The following is a 15945-nucleotide window of genomic DNA, read 5'->3' as shown; positions in this document are numbered from 1 at the left end:
CTCCTTTTCTCAAGGCCTGAAATATTTAAATACAAGTATTTCAAATTTTAAGAAAAGAAGCAACTCTACTCTTAACACAAAAGAAATATAGTTCTGATTTTGTGAGAATGAGTAGATTCTACTATGCATGGAAAGTCTCAAGAATTCTCCATCAGATGGAAGACAGTTTGAGGAACCATATCTAAAGTCCCCAGTTTCTTTCTTTCCTTTTTTTTTTTTTTTTTTTTTTGATGATAGCCATTCGGACTGGTGTGAGATGATATCTCATTGTAGTTTTGATGCATTTCTCTAATAATTAGCGATGTTGAACATCTTTTCATGTGTCTCTTGGCCATCTGTATGTCTTCTTTGGAGAAATGTCTATTTAGGTTTTCTGTGCATTCTTTGATTGGGTTGTTTGTTTTGATGATATTAAGCCACATGAGCTGTTTGTAAATTATGGAGACTAATCACCTGTCACATCATTTGCAAAAAAAAAAAGTGATACAAATGAACTTATTTACAAAAAAGAAACAGGCTCACAGAGTTAGAGAACGAACTTATGGTTACTATGAGGGAAGGGTGGGTGGAAGGGATAGTTAGGAGTTTGGGATTGACATGTACACACTGCTATATTTAAAATGGATAACCAATAAGGAACTAGGACAGGGAACTCTGCTCAATATTCTGTAACAACCCAATTGGGAAAAGAATTTGAAGAATAGATACATGTATATGTAGCTGTAGCTGAATCACTTTGTTGTACACCTGAAACTAACACAACGTTGTTAATCAACTATACTCCAATATAAAATAAAAAGTCAAAAAAAAATAAAGTCCCCGGTTTTGATTCGGGTATAGTAGAGCAAGTTCCTACTGGACAAACCCTGCCACAAATAACAACCACAAACTCTAAACAAAATACAAATATCAACACTAGAGAGCCAACAAGATTAGGTAGATTCTTGAGAGAAGCTGACACTTGGAAGAACGGAAGAGTCCTACATAAGATCCTTGTTTCCTGGCTTCTAGTCTGAGGGCAAACCCTCCGAGCCAGGCAGAACCCTAATAGCTAATTCAAACAAACAAACAAACCTGAGTTTTTAGACCTTACAAACCAGGGTACAGAGTTCAGGGCAACCACAGCCACTGGAAAGGTTAGGGGAAATCACACAAAGAAGGGAGCCAGAGAGAGGGAGCCCCAAGCCATCTGTACAAACAACACAAATCTACCCCTGACCCCTTAAGCATATATGCATAAGGAAGATTCTAAACAGCCTAGCAAAAGCTACAAGAAATGAAATGTGATTTAAGCTGCTGCCTAAATACAGAATTTTCATTTTGCACCCAATCATGTTAATAATAAATTAAAGCAAAATAAATAAACAAAAATAGTACCAATCATAAGAAGAATATAGCAGAATCCAGAGCTTCAACAACATGACATTCACAATATCCAAGATAAAATTAAGAATTATTTGAATCTGAAGAAACAGGAAAATGAGACTGACTCTTAAAAGAAAAGAAAATTTACAGGGAAGGTGGTTAAAGATGGGGCACAGCAAGAGCCTGGACTTACCTCCTACCATGGAATCAGCAAATATATACCTACATACAGATCAGTTCCCTCTGAAAAGAACTTTAGAACTAGCCAAACAAGCACTCCACAACAAAGAATAAAAAGGGACTATATCAAGACAGGTAGGAGAGGCAAAGAAACACTCTCACCAGAAACCCTACCCCCAGCATGACAGCACACTTTAGAGAGGGATCTCACCAGACAGGCACTTTCCCCAGAGGAGCAAGGGATGCTTCCCATATCAAGCACCCTGGCTCCTGGGATCTACACCAGAGAGAGGAACCCCTGAAATGCCTTGCTTTGAAAACCAATAGGGCTGACATCCAACGGTCCCAAAGTGCTATAGAAAACTGAGAACCCCCTCCCCCCAAAGGGCTGACATATGGTCTCACTCACCTGGAGACCCAGGGAAATAATAGCGGTCTGAAAAGTGCCATGATTATATGTGAAGAGGAGTCATTTGCAAATCTAAAAGCATCAGCTGGAGGGGTGGTGGACAGTAGAAACACTCCCCAGAAACAGAAGCACCGGCAGACACCATTACTGCACTCCCCACCTAACCTGCTAGCACAGGCTGTAGAGCTTGGATGCAGGGGTGAGCCAATCATGGCAATACCCCACTGCACTACTGAAGCCAGAGAGCTCCAGAGGCTGCAATGTTCCCCCACTCCCTGGCTAGGATGGACAGGAACAAATGGTCACAGCATTTTCCTGCAACCTAGCTAAAGTCTGCAAGTGCAGGCAACTACTATACTCCCCCTCCCTTTGGCTGGGGCTGGTGAGTGCAAGCAGTCATAGTATTACCCCTCTCCTAGCCTAAAGCTGACTCAATACTCCCCTGCCCCCTAAGCTGAGGGTGGCAAGACTGAGAAGTCAGGGTCTAAACCCAAAGCATGCACACAGACAAGGCACTCTCAATGCTGCATTGCTAAAGCCTGTGGGCATGCAGTCAGGTCATTTTCCCACGGCCTTCCTGAAGCAAGAGAGCAAGACCCGCCCCCTACACTCTCCAGCTACCCAGCTAAAGCCAGTGGGAGTACACAATCCACACAAGGGAAACCCTCTGATCACTTAGCCCCAGTGGCCCATGGGGCTGGTGTTCCTGAGTTCCATGGGATTGTAACAGGGAGACAGTTATTGGCAGGCCACCACCCTCAGGAAAAATAGGCCTTTTTCACAGTTTTCCTGTGAAAAAGGCCTATTTACTTAGCCTGGAGCTTCACCCTGAGGGACAGGCTTCAGGTTTACCACACTTTTGGAGGCTAAGGACACACTCCCAGGAAATATAACTGGGGAGACATCATGCTTGTGTACCCCCTTGGCCTCACCACAGCTTGACAAGACTCCTGAGAAAGAAGCTTATATACTCATCAGGAGCTTTGCTTTTTGCAAATGTCGCCCAGGGGACACCTCCAGATCTCCTGGTCTGGAGACCAGCGGGGATTACAATTGTGGCTCCACAGCATAGTATATATCTGCACACTTTAAAAGCTACTACCTGAGGGCCTGGCATCCAATCAACCTGAAACTAGGTGTTAAATCAGATTCCTCCCCTTGGAACACTGACAGGGCGTGGCACACCATCGATAACAGAAACACTTCAAGAATTAATCAAGCAGCACCCCCCACAAAACCAGGATGGGCAAATGTTCTGAGCCTTGCTCTGCCCATGCAGTAAACAGGTCACAACTTGGCCAGGCAAGGGCCCCAAGCCCCACCTAGCCCACACAGAGACCTAGCTACAACCAGGACAGGCAAGTGACTCAAACCTGTGCACCAGTCTTGGTTGCATCACAGCTGGTGGATGCAGCCCACCGTGACGGATGCCCATGAAGTGCCTGACTCTTGTGGTCAGGGATGATTGTGCTTTTAGGCCACACAGAACAGCTCCTAAACAAGACCACTCCTTCAAGACTGCAGGAGGTAGTCACTTCCCCTAATACCTATAGACAAACGCAGAGAGACAGGCAAAATGAAGAGACAGAGGAATATATGTTCAACACCATAGACCAAGGCGAATCCCCAGAAAAAGACCTTAATAAAACAGAGATGACCAACCTAAAAGAGTTTCAACCTAAAAGATTTTAAAGTAATGATCATAAAAAAGCTCACCAATTTCAGGAAAGGAATGAATGAGCATAGCGAGACCTTCAACAAAGAGACAAAAAATATAAGAAAATACCAAACAGGAAGTTATAATGAACTGAAAAACAAACTAGATGGGTTCAACATCAGAATGGATGAAAAAGAAGCACAAATAAGCAAGTAGGAAGACAAAGCAATGGAAAACACCCAGAAAGAGCAGCAAAATGAAAAAAGAATTTTAAAAAGTGAGGATACCTTAAGGGACCTCTAGGACAACATTAAACAAAATAACATTTGCATTTATGGGGGTCCCCAAAGGAGAAAAGAGAGAGAAAAGGCCAGAAAAATTACTTGAAGAAATAATGGCTGAAAAATTCTCTAATCTGGGGAAGAAAACATACATCCAGGTCCAGGAAACAAAGAGAATTCCAAATAACATGAACCCAAAGAGAAACACACCGCTATACTTTGTAATTAAAATGGTACAAGTTAAAGATAAAGAGGGAATCTTAAAAGCAGCAAAAGAAAAGCAACTTATTAGGTACAAGGAAAACCCCATAAGGCTATGAAAAGATTTTTCAGCGGAAACTTTGTAGGCCAAAAGGGAGTGGAATGGGGGCTTCCCTGGTGGCTCAGTGGTTGAGAATCTGCCTGCCAACGCAGGGGACACGGGTTCGAGCCCTGGTCTGGGAAGATCCCACATGCTGTGGAGCAATTAGGCCCGTGAGCCACAATTACTGAGCCTGCACGTCTGGAGCCTGTGCTCCGCAACAAGAGAGGCCGCGACAGTGAGGCCCGCGCACCGCGATGAAGAGTGGCCCCCACTTGCCGCAACTAGAGAAAGCCCTCGCACAGAAACAAAGACCCAACACAGCCAAAAATAAATAAATAAATAAATAAATAAATAAATAAATAAATAAAATTAAAAAAAAAAAAGGGAGTGGAATGACATATTCAAAGTACTGAAAGAAAAAAAAAAACAACCAAGAATTCTCTACCTGGCTAGGTTATCATTAAGAAATGAAGGAGAGATTAAGAGTTTTACACACAATCAAAAGCTAAAGAAGTTTATCATCATTAAACCAGCCTTAGAAGAAATGTTAAAGGAACTTCTCTAAACTAAAAAGAAAAGGAACTAATTAATAGTAAGAAAAAATATGAAAGTAAAAATCTCACCAGAAAAGGTAAATAAATAATAAAGGTAGTGGATGGTTGGTTCACTTATAAAGCAAGTACAAAGGATAAAAGACAAAAGTAGTAAAAGTAATTAAAATACAATAATTAGTCAAGGGATACATAGAATTAAATTTGTAAAATGTGTCATCAAAAATATAAAAACCTTGGGGGGGTAGTAAAAAATATAAAGCTTTGGAATGTAACTCATAATTTACTATCAACTTACAAGAGACTGTTATATACATAGGATGTTATATGAAAACCTCACAGTAACCTCAAAGAAAAAACTTATAGTGGATAAACAAAAGAAAATGAGAAAAGAATCTAAAAATAAAACTAAAGAAAACAATCATATCACATGAGAACAGAGAAAGAGAGGAAGAAAAGAACAGAGAACTACAAAAACATCCAGAAAACAATTAACAAAATGGCAATAAGTACATACATATCAAATTTACTTTAAATGTGAAAGGACTAAACTCTCCATTCAAAAGATATAAGGTGGCTGAATGGATTAAAAAAAAATTATATATGTGTCTATAGGAGACTCAAACCTACCAAATGGAAGTGAAAGAATGGAAAAAGATAAATGATGCAAATGGAAACAAAGAGACAGCTGGGTAGCAATACTTAGACAAAGTAGACTTTTAGAAAGACTGTAACAAAAGAGATCAATCCAACAAGAGAATATAACACTTGTAAACTTTATGAATGCAACATAGGAGCACCTACATATATAAAGCAAATAATAACAGAAATAAAGAGAGATATAAACAGCAATACAATTATAGTAGGGGACTTTAATACCCCCACTTACATCAATGGATAGAAAATTCAGACAAAAATCAATAAGGAAACACAGGCCTTAAATGACACATTCAATCAGATGAACTTACTAGATATATACAGAACATTCCATTCAAAAGAAACAATATACATTCTTTCCAAGTGCACATGGAACATTCTCCAGGATAGATCACATATTAGGCCATAAAACAAGTCTGGATAAAATTAAGCAGACTGAAAGCATACCAAGCATTTTTTTCTGACCACAGTTGTAGGTAACCAGAAGTTAATTACAAGAAGAAAACTGGATAAAAACACAAACACATGGAGACTAAACAACATGCTACTTCAACAACCAATGCGCCAATGGAGAAATCAAAAAGGAAATCAGAAAAATGAAAAACAACTTTCCAAAATCTATGGAACACAGCAGAAGCAGTTCTAAAAGAGAAATTCACAGCAATACAGGGCTACTTTAAGAAACAAGAAAAATCACAAATAAACAATATAACTTTATATTTAAAGGAACTAGGAAAAGAACAAACAAAGCAAAAGTTAGTAGAAGGAAGGAAATAATAATTATCAGTGCAGAAATAAATGAAATAGAAGTTAAAAAAAAACATAAAAGACCAATGAAACTAAGAGGTGGTTCTTTGTAAAGAAAACAAAATAGACAAACCTTTTGTCAGAATCATCAAGAAAAAAAGAGAGTGTGTGCAAATAAATAAAATCAGAAATTAAAGAGGAGAAATTATAATTGACACCACAGAAATACAAATAACCATAAGAGAACAGTACGAACAATTATATGCCAACAAATTAGACAACCTAGAAAAAATTTCTAGAAACATACAATCTTCCAAGACTGAATCAGAAAGAAATAGAAAATATGAATAAACCAATTTATAATAATGAAATTGAAATAAAAATTCTAAAACTCCCAACAAAATTCCAAACATGATGGCTTCACAGGTGAATTCTACCAAATATTTTAAAAGAGTTAATACATATACTTCTCAAATTACTCCAACAAATTGAGAAGGAGGGAACACTTCCAAATGCACTTTACAAAGCCAGCATTACCCCAATACAAAAACCAGGCAAAAACACTCCAAAAAAGAAAATTATAGGTCAATATCACTGATGAACATAGATGCAAAATTCCTCTACAAAATACTAGCAAATGAAATTCAACAATACATTGAAAGGATCATACATCATGATTCAGTGGGATTCCAAACAGAGATGCTTGGATGGTGTAACATCCAGAAATCAATCAATGTAATATACCACATTAAAAAAAAAACAAAGAATAAATATTACATAATCATCTAAATAGATGCAGAAAAGCACTTGACAAAACTCAACATTTATTTTTGATAAAAACTCTCAACAAAGTGGGTATAGAGAGAATGTACCTCAATGTAATAAAGGCTATATATGACAAACATAGATAACATCATACTCAATGGTGAAAAGCTGAAAGCCTTTCCTCTAAGATCAGGAACAAGACAAGGATGCCCATACTCACCACATTATCCAACATAGTGCTGTAAGTCCTAGCTAGAGCAATTATGCAAGAAAAATAAAGTAATCCAAAGTGTAAAGGAAGAAGTAAAATTGTCATTATTTGCAAATGATGTAATACTATTATAAAAACCCCCAAAGACTTCACCAAAAAACTATTAAAGTTGCAAGATACAAAATCAGTATACAGAATAACAAGCTATCAGAAAGAGAACTTAAGAAAACAATGTTAATTATAATTGCTTCAAAAAGAATATAATACCTAGGAATAAATCTAACCAAAAATATAAAAGACTCATACTCTGAAATTTATAAGAATGATGAAAGAATTTCCACAAATGGAAAAATATTCTGTGTTCGTGGATTGGAAGAATTAATATTGTTAAAATGACCGTACTACCCCAGGAATTCAATGGATTCAATGTCATCTCCATCAAAATATCAATGGCATTTTTCACAATAAGAACAAATAATTCTAAGATTTCTATGGTAACATAAAAGATCCTGAATAGCCAAAACAATCTTGAGAAAAGAAGAATAAGCTGGAGGTATCATATCCCCTGATTTCAAACTGTACTACAAAGCTATACTAATTAAAACAGGATGGTACTGGAGCAAAAACAGACACATAGATCAATGGAACCGAACAGAGAGCCCCAAACTAAACCCACACTTATATGGGCAATTAATCTATGACAAAGGAAGCAAGAATATACAATGAGGAAAAGACTGCCTCTTAAATAACTGGTGTTTGGAATACTGGACAGCTGCATGGAATAGAGTCAAACTGGACTATTTTTCACATCATATACAAAAAAATCCACGTGAAATGGATTAAAGGCATAAATGTAAGACCTGAAACCATAAAACTTCTAGAAGAAAACACAGACAGTAACCTCTTTGAAACTGATCTTAGCCATATTTTTTGTATACGTCTCCTCAGGGAAGGGAAACAAAAGCAAAAATAAACGGAATTACATCAAACTAAAAAGCTTTTGCACAGTAAAGGTATCAACAAAACAATAAGGCTACCTACTGAATGGGAGAAGATATTTGCAAATGATATATCGGATAAGGGGTAAATATCCAAAATACACAAAGAACTCATACAAGTCAACATCAAAAAGACAAACCGATTAAAAAAATGGGCAGAGTACCTAAAAAGACATTCTTCCAAAGAAGACAGATAGCCAATCAGTTCACGAAAAGATGCTCAACATCACTAATCATCTGGAAAATACACACAGAACCACAGTGAGATACTCCCTTATACCTGTCTGAATGATGATCATCAAAAAGACAAGGAATAACAAGGGTTGGGGACATCCCTGGCAGTGCAGTGGTTAAGACTCCACACTTCCACTGCAAGGGGCACAGGTTCAATGCCTGGCTGGGGAACTAAGAGCCCACATGCTGCACAGTGCAGCCAAAATAAATAAATAAATATATAACAAGGGTTGGCAAGGATGTGAAGAAAAGGGAACCCTAATACACTGTTGGTGGGAATGTAAATTGGTACAGCCACTGTGGAAAACAGTAGGGAGATTCCTCAAAAAAATTAAAAATAGAACTGCCATATGATCCAGTAATTTCACTTCTAGGTATTTACCCTGCCAAAAAAACCCACTAATTCAAATAATATATGCACCCTTATGTTCATTACAGCATTATTTACAATAGCCAAGATATGGAAGCAAACTAAGTGTCCATCAACAAATGAATGGATAAAGAAAATGCAAGATGAACACACACACATATATACACATACACAATGGACTATTACTCAGCCATAAAAAATGGAATCTTGCCATTTGCAACAACATGGATGGACCTAGAGTGTATTATGCTAAGTGAAATAAGTCAGACAGAGAAAGACAAATACCATATGATCTCACTTATATTATAATCTAAAAAACAAAACAAACAGACAAAATGAAATGAAAACAGACTCGGATACAAAGAACAAATGGGTGATTACCAGGTTGGGGGGAGTGAAATAGGTGAAGGGTATCAAGAGATACAAAACTCCAGTTAGAAAATAAATTAGCCATGGGGAATGTTACGTACACTGAAGGAATATGGTAAATAACACTGTAATAACTTTGTATGGGGACAGGTGGTTAACAGACTTATCACGGTGATCATTTCATAATGTATGTAAATGTGGAATCACCATGTAGCTCACCTGAAACTGTCATAATACTGTACATCAACTATAATTAAAAACAAAAACCCCACAAACACACATAAACAAATTGCTTCAGGAGAAATTAAAGGGAAAAAATAAAAGAACAGACCTAGGAATTATAATATTCAAATATCAGTTCCAGAGGGATAAAAGAAGAAGAAAGATAAACAATAATAAAATAAATAGGTAAATAAAACTTCCTTGAGATAAATTTTAAAATTTAAGATGTAATAAAAATTTCTAGACTTCAATGAGAAATAAGAGCAAGAAGTAAAGAGACGGGGTCCCAGAAACATCAAACTATTATACCCACCTGAAACCACTTACCCAAACTTTCAATGAGAGGAAAATAATATTCTATCTTGTTTAAGCCATTGAATTATATGGGATCTCTTTATATAGCAGTCTAGCCTATTTTCTAACTAATAAAGGTACAGAGAATTAAAATAACCTAGATTTAATTGAATTTTGTAAAGAGAGAAAATAAAAGGACAGAAAGAAAGGGAAAAAATATATACCCCACTGTGGCAGACTACAAATAGCCATAAATTCTCTGCAGTAGCTTCCAAAGGTGAAATCTATATCTTCACCCCTTGAAAATAGGCTGGCCTGTTGACATGCTTTGGCCAATAGGATGCAATGCAAATAGCACTATCTGAGGTCTGAGTTTAGGCCTCAAGAAAGTTTTCCAGCTTTGTTTTGTTCTCTTTCTACTGACAATCCTTCTGTAGACTACCCAGGGCTGGCCTCCTGGAAGATAAGTCTAAAAGAGGTCCTATCTGTCCTAGATGCCCCAGCTGGGATTCCATACATACCATGCCTGCCCAGAGAGAACACCTATCCAGCCACTAAGAGAAATAATGAGTATCTGCTATTTTAAATCACTAAGTCATGGAGTAATTTGTTATTAAGGAAAAGTTGACTGGTATATCTAGCAATAAAAAATGTGCACTATGTCATTAGAACATTTACAAAAATTGAATATTGTGTTGGATTACTTCCATAAATGGCTGCAGACAATTTCTCCTACTCTGTGCCACTCCTCCCCCTGAATACGGACTAGCCTAATGACTAGGACTTCCTTACAGAATATGCTGAAAAAACTTCAAGGGTTTATAATCCCAGCCTGTAACAAGCTTAACTGTTTTTGCTTTTGCCTGCTTGGTTCCCAGTCACCATATAAAGAAGCTTGGGCTAGACTAGTGAATGATAGGGCACCAGACATGTGAGAAAAACTATCTTGGACATTTCTAGCTCTAGCTGAGCTCCCACATGAATGCAGCCTCGTGATAGACCATAAGCATCATGACATCAAACAGAGACACTGCCCAGCTGAGTGCAGCAAACCCATGAATTGTGAGAAATAATAAATCATTTCTGTTCTAATTCACTAAATTTGGGGGTAGCTTGATATGAAGTAATAGAAACACCTGCAAGCAAGGTGATGCAACAACAAAAACTAAAAACATTTAGCACTGGCTTTGGGTCCAGCAGGTAAGCAGAAGCTGAAGGGTGGTAAAGACACTATTGCTGGATACCAGAAAAGTAGGAAGAAGGCTATAGGTGAAGCCTGGAGGAATAGCAAACAATCTGTTAGTGGAGGCTATAAAAGGCAGTGAGGTTAGAAAACTGATACTGGGGACTGGAAAAGGGGGAAGGAACTCTTTTATGCAGTGACAGAACAACTAACAAAACTCGGGGCTGGAGTAACTTGCAAGGTTAAAAACATACCTACTAAACTTGTGGATGTGGCTAAGGAAATTTCCAGCCAGAATGATAAAAGAACTGTTTGGCTTATACTAGGGTTGGATATATAATAAGGTACTGCAAGAAGAAAGAAGAGCTAAGAAAGAACTGATTAATTCTAAAGCAAAAATTAGAAAATATATAGAGGGTCCAGGACACTATCTCTAGTTCTCAAAAAAAATTCTCAAAGAAAGAAATTACTTTAGGGCAAAGATCAAAACCATGGTATTGACAATAAAATGTAGCTTCAGAGTAAAAGTCAAATCAAGGGTGTGCTATAAAACCCTTTGTTAAAATCTCAGAAAGATTTAAATATTCTTCATAAATCCTCCTAATGAGACAAAAGAACTTAAAATCTTGAGGGTACTGTCCTGCAGAAGCCTGACACAACTTAAGTAAAATAAGATCTATCTTGGAAAGAATCATGGATGTTGACTTTTGGGTAAAAGAATACACATATGACACAAATGAACTTATCTACAAAACAGAAACAGACTATAAACACAGAGAACAGACTTGTGGTTGCCAAGGGGTGGGGGAGGGATGCAATGGGAGTCTGGGATTAGCAGATGCAAACTATTATATATAGAATGAATAAATAACAAGGTCCTACTGTACAGCACAGGGAACTATATTCAATACCCTGTAATAAACCATAATGGAAAAGAATATGAAAAATAATATATATACATATATGAGTGTGTGTGTATGTATATATGTATAACAGAATCACTTTGCTGTACAGCAGAAATTAACACAACACTGTAAATCAACTATACTTCAATAAAATAAATTTAAAAAAAAAGAATGCACCACAATAACATACATGGAAAACAGTTTTTAAGAAAAACACCATCATACTAGACTAAAAGGGACAGGGACATTTCAAAATGAAAAGAAATCTCCAGATCCCTAATTTTTTATGAGCAGAAAGCAGGCTGAGAGAATTATTCCACTGCAAACATGGGTCATTTCTTACAGAAAAAGAATGATGAGTCAGACAGTGGATTCAATGTACCATACCATAAAATCAAGGGCTACTTACAACAATGAATTAGGAAATCATTCCCAGGAAGCAAAACTAGACCCTAATCTAGGTACATTCCCCACCCTGAGAGTCAAGAGAACTAGTGACAATTGTCTGGTTGGATTTCAGAATTGCCCTGAATCATGTGCTTTCTGTTTTCCCCTCTTTTGAATAATAGTGTCTCTTGCAGTCATCTTATTCTTTTCTCAGTAATATGTTAGGCATGTGTTGGAGAGGGGTAAAAATACAATAAATTGCCTTTTTATTTATTTTTTTCTGCTACGTTTCCTGTGCTGTACAATATATCCTTGTAGCTTATGTATTTCGTACATAGTAGTTTGTAACTCTCAATCTGCTACCCCTATGTTGCCCCCCACTGTTTCCCTCTCCCCACTGGTAAACACTAGTTTTTTCTCTATATCTGTGAGTCTTTTTCTGTTTTGTTATATTTATTTATTTTATTTTTTAGATTTCCAATATATATGGTAACATACAGTATTTGTCTTCCCTGTCTGACTTATTTCACTAAGCATAATACTCTTCAGGTCCATCTATGTTGTTGCAAATGGCAAATTTTCATTCCTTTTTTATGGTTGAGTAGTATTCCATTATATATAAATATATAAATATATATATATATACATACACACATATATATATACCACGTATATATATATTATTGATATATATATATATCAATAATATCTATTCATCTGTTGATGGACACTTAGGTTGTTTCCATATTTTGGCTATTGTAAATAATGCTACTATGAACACAGGGGTGCATGTATCTTTTAAATTAATATTCCTGTTTCCTTTGAATATATACCCAGGAGTGGAATTGCTGGATCATATGGCAGTTCTATTTCTAGTCTTATGAGGAACGTTCATACTGTTTTGCACAGTGATTGCACCACTTGCCTTTTTAGATAACACATCTCCAGATCAAAAGGAGCTGTGCCAAGAAGACTCATCCATATCTAGACCTGGTATAGATGATAAGACCTTAGACTTCAAGATAAAACTAGAATGTAATGAGATTTTAGAAGGAAGAGGTGAGTACATTTTGCATGTGGGAGAAATATTAACATGTAGCCAGAGGGAAGACTATCATAGACTATTTCCAAAAATGACCATCTATAATTTGTACCATCCCTATCTACATATGCCCTTTCTCCCATCAAAAAGTAGAATATATTTTCCCTCCCTTTGAGTCTGGGCTGGCCCTTAACCAGTAAAATGTGGGGAAATTATGTTCTAAGGCTTCTGAGCACAGGTCTTAAAAGGTCTTGCAGCTTCTTTTGACCTATTGGAGTCCAGCTTCCATGTAATGATACGTGGGCTTGACTACTAAATGATGATCAACCACATGAGAGAAAGATTCAGCCCTTAGCCATTCCACTTACCACCAGACATTTGAGGAAGCCATCTTAAACATTCTAAAGCTGAATGAAGCTACATGAGTGACCCCAGTACAACATGGAGCAGAAGAATCATCCCAGTAAGCCCAGCCAACCCAAAAATCAATGAGAAATAATTAACTATTGGTGTAGTAAACCTCTAAATATTGGTGTACTTTGTTATAGAGTAATAGAAAACTGAAATAAACATATGCACTTGATCACAAAAAATACCTTTTAAAACTTTCAAAAAGTATGGACTTTCTATGTACTATTTTCTGATGTTAATTCTATAAAAAGGTAAACCAACAATGAAAAGATGAACTAAAAACATTTTTGTGAAACAAAGAAAAACTCAAACACCTATAAAATACAAATGAAGTTGTATTCAGTGAAAAATGTGTAGCCTCAATACTGTTTACTGTAATTAAACAAATGTAAAAATAAATAAACTACCTATATAACTAGTACAGATTTGAAAAGAAACTAAAAATAAACCAAAGACAAAAAGTGGCAGAAGAAATTAATAACAATAAAGGTTAGAGTAATTAAGTAGAAAACAAACAGTAACAGCAACAAGAAATAGAACAGTAAAATGGCTAAGTGAAACTCCAAACCTATTTTTATATAAAAATTATAATCCCCTGACAAATCTGATTAAAAGGAAAGGAAAAAAAAAAACCAAATACTTCTGTAAATGGAAAAAGAGGTTAGAAAGAGAGATACAGAAAAAAAAACATATAACGTAAAATTCAAGCAGTACACTTGAAAAACCATTAGAAATGGATAAATTTATATGAAAATATAAACTACAAAAATAGATGCACCAATAATCTCAAAAGGAATTTGGAAACTGGTCAAAGAGCTACCATTTTTTAAAAGGCTCCTAGGTAATTTTACAGGTAAATTCTACATAATCTTCAAATTATTTCTCCCTTTTAAAAAAGTCCTTTTGGAATTCTGACTAGAAATGCAGTACATTTATTAATTTTAAGGGATTAATATTTTTATAAAATTAAATCTTTCCATTTGGCAACAGTAAAATTTGCATTATAAGAAATACTATTTACGTTTCTATCTTAATACATTTAACTTATAATTAACTAGTTTATCACTGAGTTATACTATTGCAAAAACTCTCTAATTGTTCTCCCTGACTGCAAAATCCAATCCATACTCTAACTAATGAACAACTAATAAAAAAACTATGTCATGTAAAAAAACTAAAATATAGTTTTACATGACTTATTAAAAATTTTTACAAACATTATACTTACTTGGACAGATAGATAATAACACCAACTGATTCTAATATCCATGCCTGCCTGAGGAAGCAAAACTGAATACATTTTCCCTAAAACTGACCCTTGAAAAACATGGAGGTTACAGGAACCCACCCAATGGAAAATCCACATATAAATTTACAGTTGGCCTTTTGTATACATGGTTCCAAACCTGCAGATTCAACCAACCACAGATTGTGTAGTACTACAGTACATATTTATTGGAAAAAATCCATGTATAAGTGGGTCCTCACAGTACAAACCCATGTTGTTCAAGGATCGACTGTAATTGCAAATGCTAAGCAGTATTCAGAGAGCCATGTTTGCAGTTCAGATTTCAGTACCAATTTGTTCTCTAAACTAAGCAAGTCACATTTTAGCTTCTATTGGTCTCTGTAAAACGGTCTAGATCAGTGATAGTTCAAATTGGAGTTTTGGAGGAAGGAGATAAATTCCCAAATTCCTTTAAAATTCTCATTAAATCCACAGACCTTCTCCAGAAAAAATTATACCCACACAAAAAATTTTTACTTTAAATTCAGAAAAAAAAAATTTAATGACACTATCTGCTACAATTTGAATGCTTGTGCCCCCCCAAATTCATATATTGAAATCTAATCCCCAATGTAATGGTATTTGGAGGTGGAGCCACTGGGAGATGAATATGTCATGAGGGTGGTACTCTCATGAATGGAATTAGCACCCTTATAAAAGAGATTCTAGAGAGCTCCTTTGCCATTTCTGCCATGTAAAGACACAGCAAGAATATGGCCATCTATGAACCAGGAATCAGGTTCTCACTGGACACCAAATCTGCTGGTGACTTGATCTTTGGACTTCCCTACCTCCAGAACTGTGAGAAATAAATGTTTGTTATTTAAGCTACCCAGTCTAAAGTATTTTGTTATAGAAGCCTGCTATGGTCCAAATGTTTGTGTCCTGCCCCCAAATTCATTATGTTGAAATCCTAATGCCCACCGTGATCATATTAGGAGGCAGAGCCTTTGGGAGGTGATTAGGTCATGAGGGCAGAGCCTTCATGAATGAGATTAACGCCCTTATAAAAGGGGCCTGAGAAAGCTCTCCTTCTGCCATATGAGAATACAAGAATTCTGAAACCCAGAAGAGGACCCTCACCCCATCATGCTGGTACTCTGATTTTGAACATC

At 36.3% G+C, this 15945-nt stretch overlaps 1 protein-coding gene across 1 annotated transcript in view; it reads right to left on the bottom strand.

Annotated features, from left to right (window-relative positions):
- CCDC7 (coiled-coil domain containing 7) overlaps positions 1-15945 on the bottom strand; it is a 327643-nt gene that overhangs the window by 225750 nt on the left and 85948 nt on the right. The window lies entirely within an intron of this gene.

Source organism: Balaenoptera acutorostrata, chromosome 3, assembly GCF_949987535.1.
Source record: "Balaenoptera acutorostrata chromosome 3, mBalAcu1.1, whole genome shotgun sequence".
In the NCBI taxonomy this organism is placed as follows: domain Eukaryota; kingdom Metazoa; phylum Chordata; class Mammalia; order Artiodactyla; family Balaenopteridae; genus Balaenoptera; species Balaenoptera acutorostrata.
Note: the sequence above shows the minus strand (reverse complement) of the source record. Positions and strands in the feature narration are given on the sequence as shown.